Here is a 10250-nt window from a genome sequence, read left to right as displayed (position 1 = left end):
GCACTTTGTAAACTCTAGAGGGGTATACACATACTAGGTAGTTTAGCAGTTATTTTATTTTATTTTTTGTCCAGCACCTTTCTCTCCTCCTCTGGTACAGACCCAGACCTCTAGGCCACAGGTAGGCATGTGACCCAGACTGGACAAATCACAGTTCTTGTTTCCATTGCCATTGTGACCAACGGAGGTTTGGGTGCATGACCTAATCGGGGCAATCAGAGTATTTCACAGGAATTGGCACTGGAGACAGCAGAGACAAATATTTTCCTCTCTGGGCTCATGTTAGGAGGGAAACCTGGAGCTTTCCCAGGTGGTCCCCAACAAGCTGGTCTGAAAGAATGAGTGTGACAGCAAGGAGCGCAGAGAGAGAATTCGGATAGTGTTCAAGTCCCTGGATCTAGCCATCTATTCTGTAGCAAACTGGTAGCAGCCATTCAATCTTTTACTGAAGCTGCTTTGAATGAGAATTTCTATTTTTTTTTTTTGCAAGTTAAGAAGGACTGTAGATTTTTATTTAAATTCTCATAGACAAACAAATTTGGATGTCTTGGGAGATAGTATAGAATAATGTTTAAGATCTTGGCTGAGCGCAGTGGCTCACACCTATAATCCCAGCACTTTGGAAGGCTGACGCAGGAAGATTGCTTGAGCCCAGGAGTTTGAGACCAACCTGGGAAACATAGGGAGACTCGATCTCTACAAAAGTATTTTAAAATAAGCCGGGTATGGTGGTGTGCACCTGTAGTCCCAGCTATTTGGGAGACTGAGGTGGGAGGATAGCTTGAGCCGAGAAGGTCAAGGCGGCAGTGAGCTGTGATTGTGCCACTGCAGAAAGTAAAGTTTGGGCAACTGAGTGAGACTCTGTCTGAAAGATAAAAATGTTACATAGAGGTCTTCCAATTGGATTTAAATTTCTGGCTAACTCTGTGACTTTGTGCTAGTTACTGGACTTCTTTAAAAGTCTGTTTCCTCTTAAAGAGATGAAGTAAAAGTACTCAAAAGGTTCTTGTGAGGTTTAAAGCTCTTAAAACAATGTCTGGCACAACATGTGCAATAAATGTTATCTTTTTTGGCTTTTATTTTAATACATTCATTTTAGAATACAAGAGAGGGAAAAAAACCCAAACTCTTAAAATGTGTTTATTGGTGTTTTGAATTTGATTTTTTTTTGGTAGAGATGGGCTGTTGCTTTGTTGCCCACATTGGTTTCAACTCCTGAACTCAAGTGATTCTCCCACCTTGGCCTCCCAAAGTGCTGTGATGACAGGCATGAGCCACCACACCCGGCCTGGTTTGATTTTTAATTCAGTTTTTTTGTAGAGTTTAGGCTGAGGAAGAGGTATGTATATTTAGTTTCTAGTATTGTTAACCTATTGAGAATGAAGATCAATAACCAGTGAACAAGACGGAAAATTGTCCTCAGCAGTAATGACATTAGTGTCACTGGTTTCTGTGTAATGCTGCCACTCTTCAAAATGCAACTGAAGCCATTTAGGATTGGAACAGTTTAAGATGTTTCTCTGGTGGCAAGGATTTCACTGTTTCATCTTTATCCACATCCAATATAAGTAAATGATATTTAAGTGGGGAGGAACCCTCAATAATTCTTATGTATAAAAGCCAGAAAACACGGGGATCTCTGCAAGAACAAAAGTAATCAAAGAACTTCCATCTGATCATCTGCTCACTGCCCCCTTTCTTCATAATATACACACCACAGGAGCTTAACAAGTGACAGTATCTCAGTAGAATAATTTAGAGCCACCACCAGGAGTGAGATTAAGAGTGCCAGGCAGAAGAGGAAGGATGGGCTGAGAAAAACTTTTAAAAGCTGTAAATATTTTTTAAAGGTATGGGGTAGGGGTTGAGCCAAGGAATTGAGCCACTTGCTTAAAGACAGTAAGAAACAAGAGGAGATAATAGGGAAATTCACTGGTTCTGTTCTATCTTTTAAATCTTTCCCAGCACATTGCTAATATGCTGCATATCAAAAATACTAATACCTGTTAAGACATAAGTTTGTAGGGTTTGAGTTTCATGCTTAAAGAGAGAGAGAGAGACGTCTAGATAAAAAGAAAAGAAAAAGGAAATCATATATAACCCAAAAAAGTACATAGCTATTGAGGAGGCTTGGGTAGGTTGGGGAAGAGTTTTGAACATCTAGTAGATGTGTTTGAACATCTACTTGACCAACAGTTAACCTCTGAAGCTCAATCTCTATCTATAAAATAGGGATAAAAATACCAAACATTTATTAGGCACCGTGTGTGCCAGAAATATTAATACCTACCCTATCTCAGAGTAGTTGTAAAGATTACATTTTAAAATTTTACGTTGTAAAGATCAAATAGAAAATTTGTAAATATCTTACATAGAAACATATAAATAACTATAAAAGATCCTCCTATGATTTGGCCACCAGTCCAGACTCAGGGCGGGTCACTGACACACCACCATTTCTTTGTTTCTGCCATTTCACTCGTACTAATCCAGGTTACAGAGAACAAGAACATCAATCAGTTCTGTTTACTTAGCATTCTCTTTGTCCAAAATTATTTTCGTTTACCTGTGAACATAACTGTAACCTACACCCTTGCTACCCAAAGGGTGGTCCAAGGACCAGCAGTGTTGGCATCACCTGGGAGCTTGTTAGGAATGCAGACTCTGAGGCTTCTCCCCAAACCTGCTGAATCAGAATTTGTGTTTTAACTAGATGTGCAGGCAATTTGTATACACATTAAAGTTTGAGAAACACTGTTCTACACAAAGCCCTCTATGAGGTAAATAAGCTCGATGCTGTACTAGACATTTTGGAATCAACAGGTAAATTGGTGATATTTCCTAACCACAAGCTTAGTTTTCTGACTGCGTTATAACAGACCCCTCAGTATCAGTCTCCTAGGTACAGATCTTATCTCTTACAGTCACTATGATGTATTGTTGTTCAGAGGAAATTTTGTCTCTTCAGCTTCCTCCCTTTCAGTATTATCTACACATCTGCTCCGGCCCCAGACACTCTGGGGGTAGTTCTCTGCAGCTGTCTCCTTGCATTTTTGCTTTCCCTCCTCGGGCAGGGTATCTTATTTCTACCCCAAACATTCTCTCTCCTTTCGTAAAAACTATAAAGACTTCCTTTAATAGTTTGCTATGGCTGCCATAACAAAGTCCTGCAAACTCAGTAACTTAAACAACAGATATTAATTATCTCACAATTCTGGAGGCTAGAAGTATGAGATCAAAGTGTCTGTTGGCAGGACCATATTCCCTCTTAAGATATTAGGGAAGGGTCTGTTCTAAGCCTCTTGGCTTCTGTAGTTCCTTGACTTGTAGATGTGTCATCCCAATATCTGCCTTCAGCTTCAGATGGTGTTTTCTGTGTGTGTGTGTGTGTGTGTGTGTGTGTGTGTGTGTTCAAATTTCCCCTTTTTCTAAGGACACCAGTCATACTGGGTTTGGGGCCCACTCTACTCTAGTATAATCTCATCTTTAATTACATCTGCAGTGATCCTATTTCCAAACAAAGTCACATGCAGAGGTGCTAGGGCTTGAGATTTCAACATATGGTTTCCTGGGGAACACAGTTAACTCCTAACACTTCCTCCTGAAGCTAGTGCAAGGATTGTGAAGTACTTGAAACAACTCCATTTGTTCATATAACTCCCAACTCAGGATTTCGCAGTATAAAATCATAATATTTTGCATGGGCAAAGTAGGTGGGAATATTTGCTTCTTATTAGCGTGGAATTACTGTTGTGTGACTCCAAGTGTTGCCCACATCTTCCTAGCATGCCTGCTGTGCTGCTAGCTTATAATGTGAGCTTCTCTGTGAAAGGATGATTCCTGAGAGCATCAAGCTAAGTATGCACTGATAAGTAGTGAGATAAAAATGCCCTTCCCTTCATTTCTGCAAATCTAAAACCTCCCAATCTTTCAAGGCTAATGTTGTCTTACGAATTCTAATGTCGTCTTATGAATTCTAATGTCTACCATTTTATTGAGTCCTTAAGTAGCCTGGTATTACATGGCTCAAGTGACAGAGCTGGGATTTTTACCCAGACATTTCTAACAGTAAAGTCCATACCCTTCCCATTCCTTTCTGCCCATCCCACTGTATTTGACTCCACCCCAATCACTCAATGTATTATTCCTTTTTTTTTTTGCACTGCTCTAAAGAAATACCCAAGATGGGGTAATTTATAAGGAAAAGAGGTTTAATTGATTCACAGTCTGCATGGCTGGGGCAGCCTCAGGAAACTTATAATCATGGTGGAAGGGGAAGCAGGCAAGTCTTACATGGGTGGCAGAAGAGAGAGAGAAGCACAAAGGAGGAACTTCCAAACATTTATAAAACCATCAGATCTCGTGATAACTCACTCACTATCACGAGCACAGCATGGGGAAAATGCCCCCATGATTCACTCACATCCCTCCTTCGACACATGGGGATTGCAGGTCCTACTCTCAACATGTGGGGATTACAATTCGAGGTGAGATTTGGGTGGGTGTGCAGAGCCAAAACATATCACTCAATAAATATTTACTGAGTTCTTGTGTGAACAATGCTTTATACTATATGTGTTTCTCTTCTAGCCAGCTGTGATCTATCTGTATCCTGAACTTCCTCTGCTAAACTTTAATCACACCTTCTACCTTGAAGGAAACTGCATCTCTACGGGGCTAGAACAATAGGTAGTCCTCAATAAATATATGATGAACAGATGAAAGAATGTATGTACTCACAAATAATAGACTGTTTTTGAGATCCATGTTCTGATTATTGTACTATGATCTAGCTTAAAAAATAATTCTGGGCTTTAATTCATTGGCTAGTAGGGAGGCCTTTTCCCCTATATGTCTGGTGTGATTAAACTTTGGCTATAAGAGTGTGCCTGGTATACCCTCTTTTACTTGACTTGTTCCTGTTGAGTGGCACCTGATGACCCAATTTTGAAGTCAGATCAGTTGCATATGGTCTTATCACCATTTCAGTCATGCACCATGCATTACAGAATCACCTTTTCTGGAGCTCCCGGAGTCCCCTCCAGCATGTTGCATCTCCCTCACATCATGTCTGTGGGTTCCACATTTGGGCTCATGTTGACCTTTCTCCATTAGATAAAGCCTTTATCCTATTTCCATTAGTTGAAATCTCATCTCCAGTAATACTTACCAAGTTTCAAAGCTTCTATTCTGCCCCTACCTCTTCCCCGACTTTCTTTTTCTCTCCCCTCCCATCTTTGCTCCTAAGACTTCACTATTGGGATTTCACTTTGGCATTTGCCCCAAGCTCTCTGGTAGGGATCTATGCATCCTGCACCTTGTCTCCTCAGCTTTATTAAAGAGCTAAGGACTTCACAATCTAATGTCATCAAGCCACCAGGCCCAGGTGAGTACCTTTTCAGTAAATGTTCCTCTTTTGCCTTCAACCCTAGTCACAGCATGCCATTCTCAGGAAGACCTAATAACAAACAAAACCATGAACATTTCGCTGACAGCAGAATTATCACCATCATGCCCATTCTACAGATGACAAAATTCATGCTAAGAAAGCCTCCGAAAGGCTAAATAGCTTGCCTGTTATTACTCATCTTGTCAACCACAAGAGGAACATTCAATCCCTGGTCTTTTGACTCAAAGTCTAAGGGTGTTTTTGTCAGCACAAATGCATACTAACATGTTAAAAAAGAGTCATCTTTTGGGCTAGGACGTTTTGCATTCCTTTCCTTCAAGAACAGTATGTTCCAGGCCAAGCACAGTGGCTCACATCTATAATCTCAGCACTTTGGGAGGCCAAGGCAGGCAGATCACTTGAGCTCAGGAGTTTGAGACTAGCCTGGGCAACACAGTGAAACTTTATCTCTACTAACAGTAATAATAAAAAACAATTAGCTGGGTGTGGTGGCATGTGCCTGTGGTCCCAATTACTCAAGAGGCTGAGATGGGAGAAGATCACTGGAGCCCAGGAGGTAGAGGCTGCAGTGAGCCGTGATCACACTACTGCACTCCAACTTTTTGAGACCCTGTCTCAAAAAAACAAAAAAAGCTATGTTCTAGTTTTATGACATCTTCCTGTATTCTAAGGTATGACTCCTAGATAAACATTTATGATTTTTTAGGGAGCAGGGGAAGCATTTTTGCTACCTGTGCCTTCTGCTCCTCACCCCTCAGATAGCCACAGGCCCCCCTGATGACTCACCTTTATGGCTAGCCTGTCATGGCCTCTCCTGACCCTCATCTACTCTGTGTCTTATCCCTCAGGCTAGCTAGTTCAGGCTGAAGGATTCAGTTAGACTACTGTTCCTAGGAGCATGTTTGCATTTTAAGAAAGACATTCAAAGCCTTAACATAAGGAAGCAAGCAATGGGCCAGTTTAGGCACTGTCCTGCCTTTACATGGTAGTGACAAGGCCAGTAGTAGCAGATGCAGCGAATACCTCAGATGAATCCTTTATGGGTATTTTCTTGCAATTCCAGTTGGAAAAAAAGTGGCAGAAATTATAATGTCTGCCACTAGGGGGCGGATTAGCCAAATTTTGGAATATCTGTGGGCAAGTGAGAAGACTCAGAAATGTTTTCTTTTCCTATTCTCACAAATTCCCCCTGCATCAGACAAGAGAAGACCAGCATCACCAGAAATAGGAAAAAGCAAAGGCAGCCGCATTGCTACTGGCAAGAGCAGGGTCCCCCATTGTCATGCTCTCGAAATGTGTTGTGCACGAGGGTAGCACACCCATGTAACAACAGCCTGGTATTCGGTACCTGTTACGTGCCAGGCACTGTGCTAGGCACTTTACCTACATTGTCTTCCTTGATCCACATAGCAGTTTTCTGAGGCAGATTTTTGAAATCATTATTTTACAGGTAAAGGAACAGGCTTGTGAAGGTTAAATACATTGCTCGAAAACAAGCAGCTAATACTTGGCAGAGCTGGGATTTGTATTGCTGTTTGTGGGGAGTGGTAGATGGGTTAAGGAGGAAGTCTTGAAAGGGCTTGATATTAAGTCACCATTCAAAGCCTCTAACAGAGGTTCAGCCAGAGGCACTGCCTGTCTTAGGCAGTGTCTCTAAGGAGAGAAAAGAGTTTTAAGCGTACTATGTGTGTCTATTGTAAAAAATAATATGGAATATCATAAAGAAGAAAGCTGAAACTGTCTTCAAGTCTTATGTAGATAAAGCACTTTTAATCATTTTTAGTCAGGATTTGACTATGCTAGTTTTTGTTTTGTTTCGTTTTGCTTTTTATTGTGCATGCATTACCATGTAAATAAATATAGAATCTTCACTAGCAATTTTAATGATTGCATTTTGTTCTGTTGGACTTAGACCCCTTAAATTACTAACCCAGTACCTACTGATAAACTTTTTATTAATTTTCAGGTTTTTTACCACTATAAACAATTGTGTAATAAATTCTTTGTGTTTGCTTCTTTCCAAGGTATCTTCTCTTCTATTGGATCCCATCCTGTCTCAATCAAACAGTTGTCCTTGCTTTTCATTTGCCATTTTTTCTCTCTCTGCCATACTATTCCTTTAGCCAACAAATATGAGATAATCTCCCATCTCATTAAAACATCTTCTTTGGGCCAGGCATGGTGGCTCGCGCCTGTAATCCCCACACTTTGGGAGGCTGAGGCGAGCAGATCACTTGAGGCCAGGAATTTGAGAGCAGCCTGGCCAACATGGTGAAATCCCGTCTCTACTAAAAAAAGCCACAAAAATTAGCAGGGTGTGGTTGTGCATGCCTGTAATTCCAGCTACTTGGGAGGCTGAGGCAGGAGAATTGCTTGACTCCAGGAGGCGGAGATTGCAGTGAGCCGAGATTGCGCCACTGCACTCCAGCCTGGGTGACAGAAGGAGACTACATCTTTAAAAACAAACAAACAAACAAACAAAAAAAAAAACTTCTTTGATGTCACTCAGCCTCCAACTCCAGCCCATTTTCTTGTTTCCTTAGGCACCTGGAATGCTTGACCGAGTTGTTTATTCTTTCCAGCCTTGCATCATCTTTTCTTGCTTCTCCTAAACCTACTCCATCAGGTTTTGTCCACATTCCTCCACACATAGTTCTTGCCAAGGTCACCATGACCTCCATGTTGTCAAGCCCTTGGTTTGTCCTCCAACTTCATCTCCCTTGATCTGTGAACAGCACTCGACACACTCATCATTACTTGTTGGAATTCGTTTGCCTTCCAGGTCACCACTCTCTAGGAGGCTGTCCTATTTTATTGGCCACTGCTCTTCAGTCCCTTTTGTCTGTTTCTCCTTATCTTCCTGACCTCCAAATCTTGGAGGTAGTCTTTTCCTTACCTACATTTGTTCCTTAGGTGATCTTGTCTAGACTCAGGACTAAATCCCAGCACTCTACTCCCACATATATATCTCTAGCCTAGACCTTTCCCTGAACTCCAGATTCATAACCCAACTGCTTGCCTAACATCTCTACTTACATGTCTAAGGCACATCTCAAACTTGACAAGTGGGAAGCCCTTGATTTTTCTAAGTCTACCTCACCCGAATTCTCTTCCTTGGGCTTCCCCATCTCAATAAATACAATACTAACCAGCTGCAAATCTCAGAATCATCCTTGACTCCTTTCTTTTACAACACACATCTGTATGGTGAGGAAATCCTGATGGCTCTATCTTCAAAACATATCTAGAACTCAACCACTTTCAGCCACCTCCACTGTCTTCTCCCTCGTCATATCTTATCTCGATTATCATGGCTTCCCAAGTGGCTTTTCTGCTTACCAAGAAGTCAGAGGGTCTTTACAAATTCAAGTCATCGCTCATCACTGCTCTGCTCAAGGCTCTCCGGTTCTGCCTGTCTCGTTGAAAGTAAACTTCACGGTCTTAGTATGGCTGACAATGCCCTGCATTATCTCAGAGAACTGTCCCTCAGCCCCATCCAACCTGCTTCAGTTTCCACCCTCCCTCACTCTGCTCCAGTCTCACTGGCCTCCTTGCTAATCCTTAGACACACCAACATGCTCCCCACATGCACCTGTTGTTCCCTCACTTGGAATCATCTCCTCATGGGTATCTCTATGTCTTGTTTCCCTGGTTCCTTAAAGTCTCTTCTCAAATGTGTCCTTAACAGAGAGGCCTTTCCTAATCACCCTGTAGGAGCAGGACATTCCATCTTCCCTTGCCCTGACCATTCTCACCACCAACACTACCACCACTACCCACCCACCCACACATACACCTCCCCACCACACACACACACACACTTTTTGTCATTTGTCTCCCTTGACTATAATGAATGCTTCCTTGCTTATTTTGTTCTTGGCCCAGTAGAGAATATCCCTAACTCCTAATCTAATACAAGAGCTCAACAAATATCTGTTGGATGAAATAATGAATATTCATCTTCCAGTGTAGTTATCTTTTTAGGATAGGTTTTTAGGAGTGGGATTACTGACACCAAGGGTATGAATATTAAAGACATATTTGACATATTCGACCATCTATGTTCCCATCAACAGAGTACTGTTGACCCAACTCAAAATATTTGCCTATCAGATTACTAAAGATGAAAAAGTATTGACAAAACCTATCAACTTTGTCAATACTTTTCATCTTTAGTAGTCTGATAGGCAAATATTTATATTTTAGGGTTATTTGAATGTTTTTCTGTATATATTTCATGACCATTTATATATATCATTTATGTGAATTCCTAGATTATATTCTTTGTCCATTTTTCTGTTGCAATTATTTCCTGTACTGACTTGTTCTTTCTGTGTTAAATCTTTGTTTAAATTGCCATTTTTTTCAGTTTAGCATTTGTCTTTTCACCTTATTTTTGGTGTTTTTGCCAAAAAGAAGGTAAATTTTTAATGCAAATTTATTCATTTTTTCCCTTATAGTTTTTGATTTTTCCAATAAGAATATAGTTATGTGAATGAATAGTTGAATATTGAGCCTGCTCAGGCTTTCTTGGTAATGTTTTTTAAGCATATTCTTTCCTTGGAGATAAATGTCTTGATAAAGTTTTTTATCATGAGTCTAGGTAGAAGGAGGTGGTACAGCACTACCTGACCCATCAAATATACAGTCCCATGAATCTGGGGAGTAGGAATGCTATACCAAGGCAAAGTGACATGAAGCCAATTACTTGGGGAGTTCAGGGAAGGGTGAGCTGACACAGTTGTTATACATCTGTATGTAAAGCAGGTGCCAGAGGGAGAATATTGTGTAGCTCCCGGAAACTGCGCACTCACAAGGTTCTTCTCCAAGGAGAGACACG

Source organism: Chlorocebus sabaeus, chromosome 1, assembly GCF_047675955.1.
Source record: "Chlorocebus sabaeus isolate Y175 chromosome 1, mChlSab1.0.hap1, whole genome shotgun sequence".
Lineage (NCBI taxonomy): Eukaryota > Metazoa > Chordata > Mammalia > Primates > Cercopithecidae > Chlorocebus > Chlorocebus sabaeus.
This window is presented reverse-complemented; position numbering follows the sequence as displayed.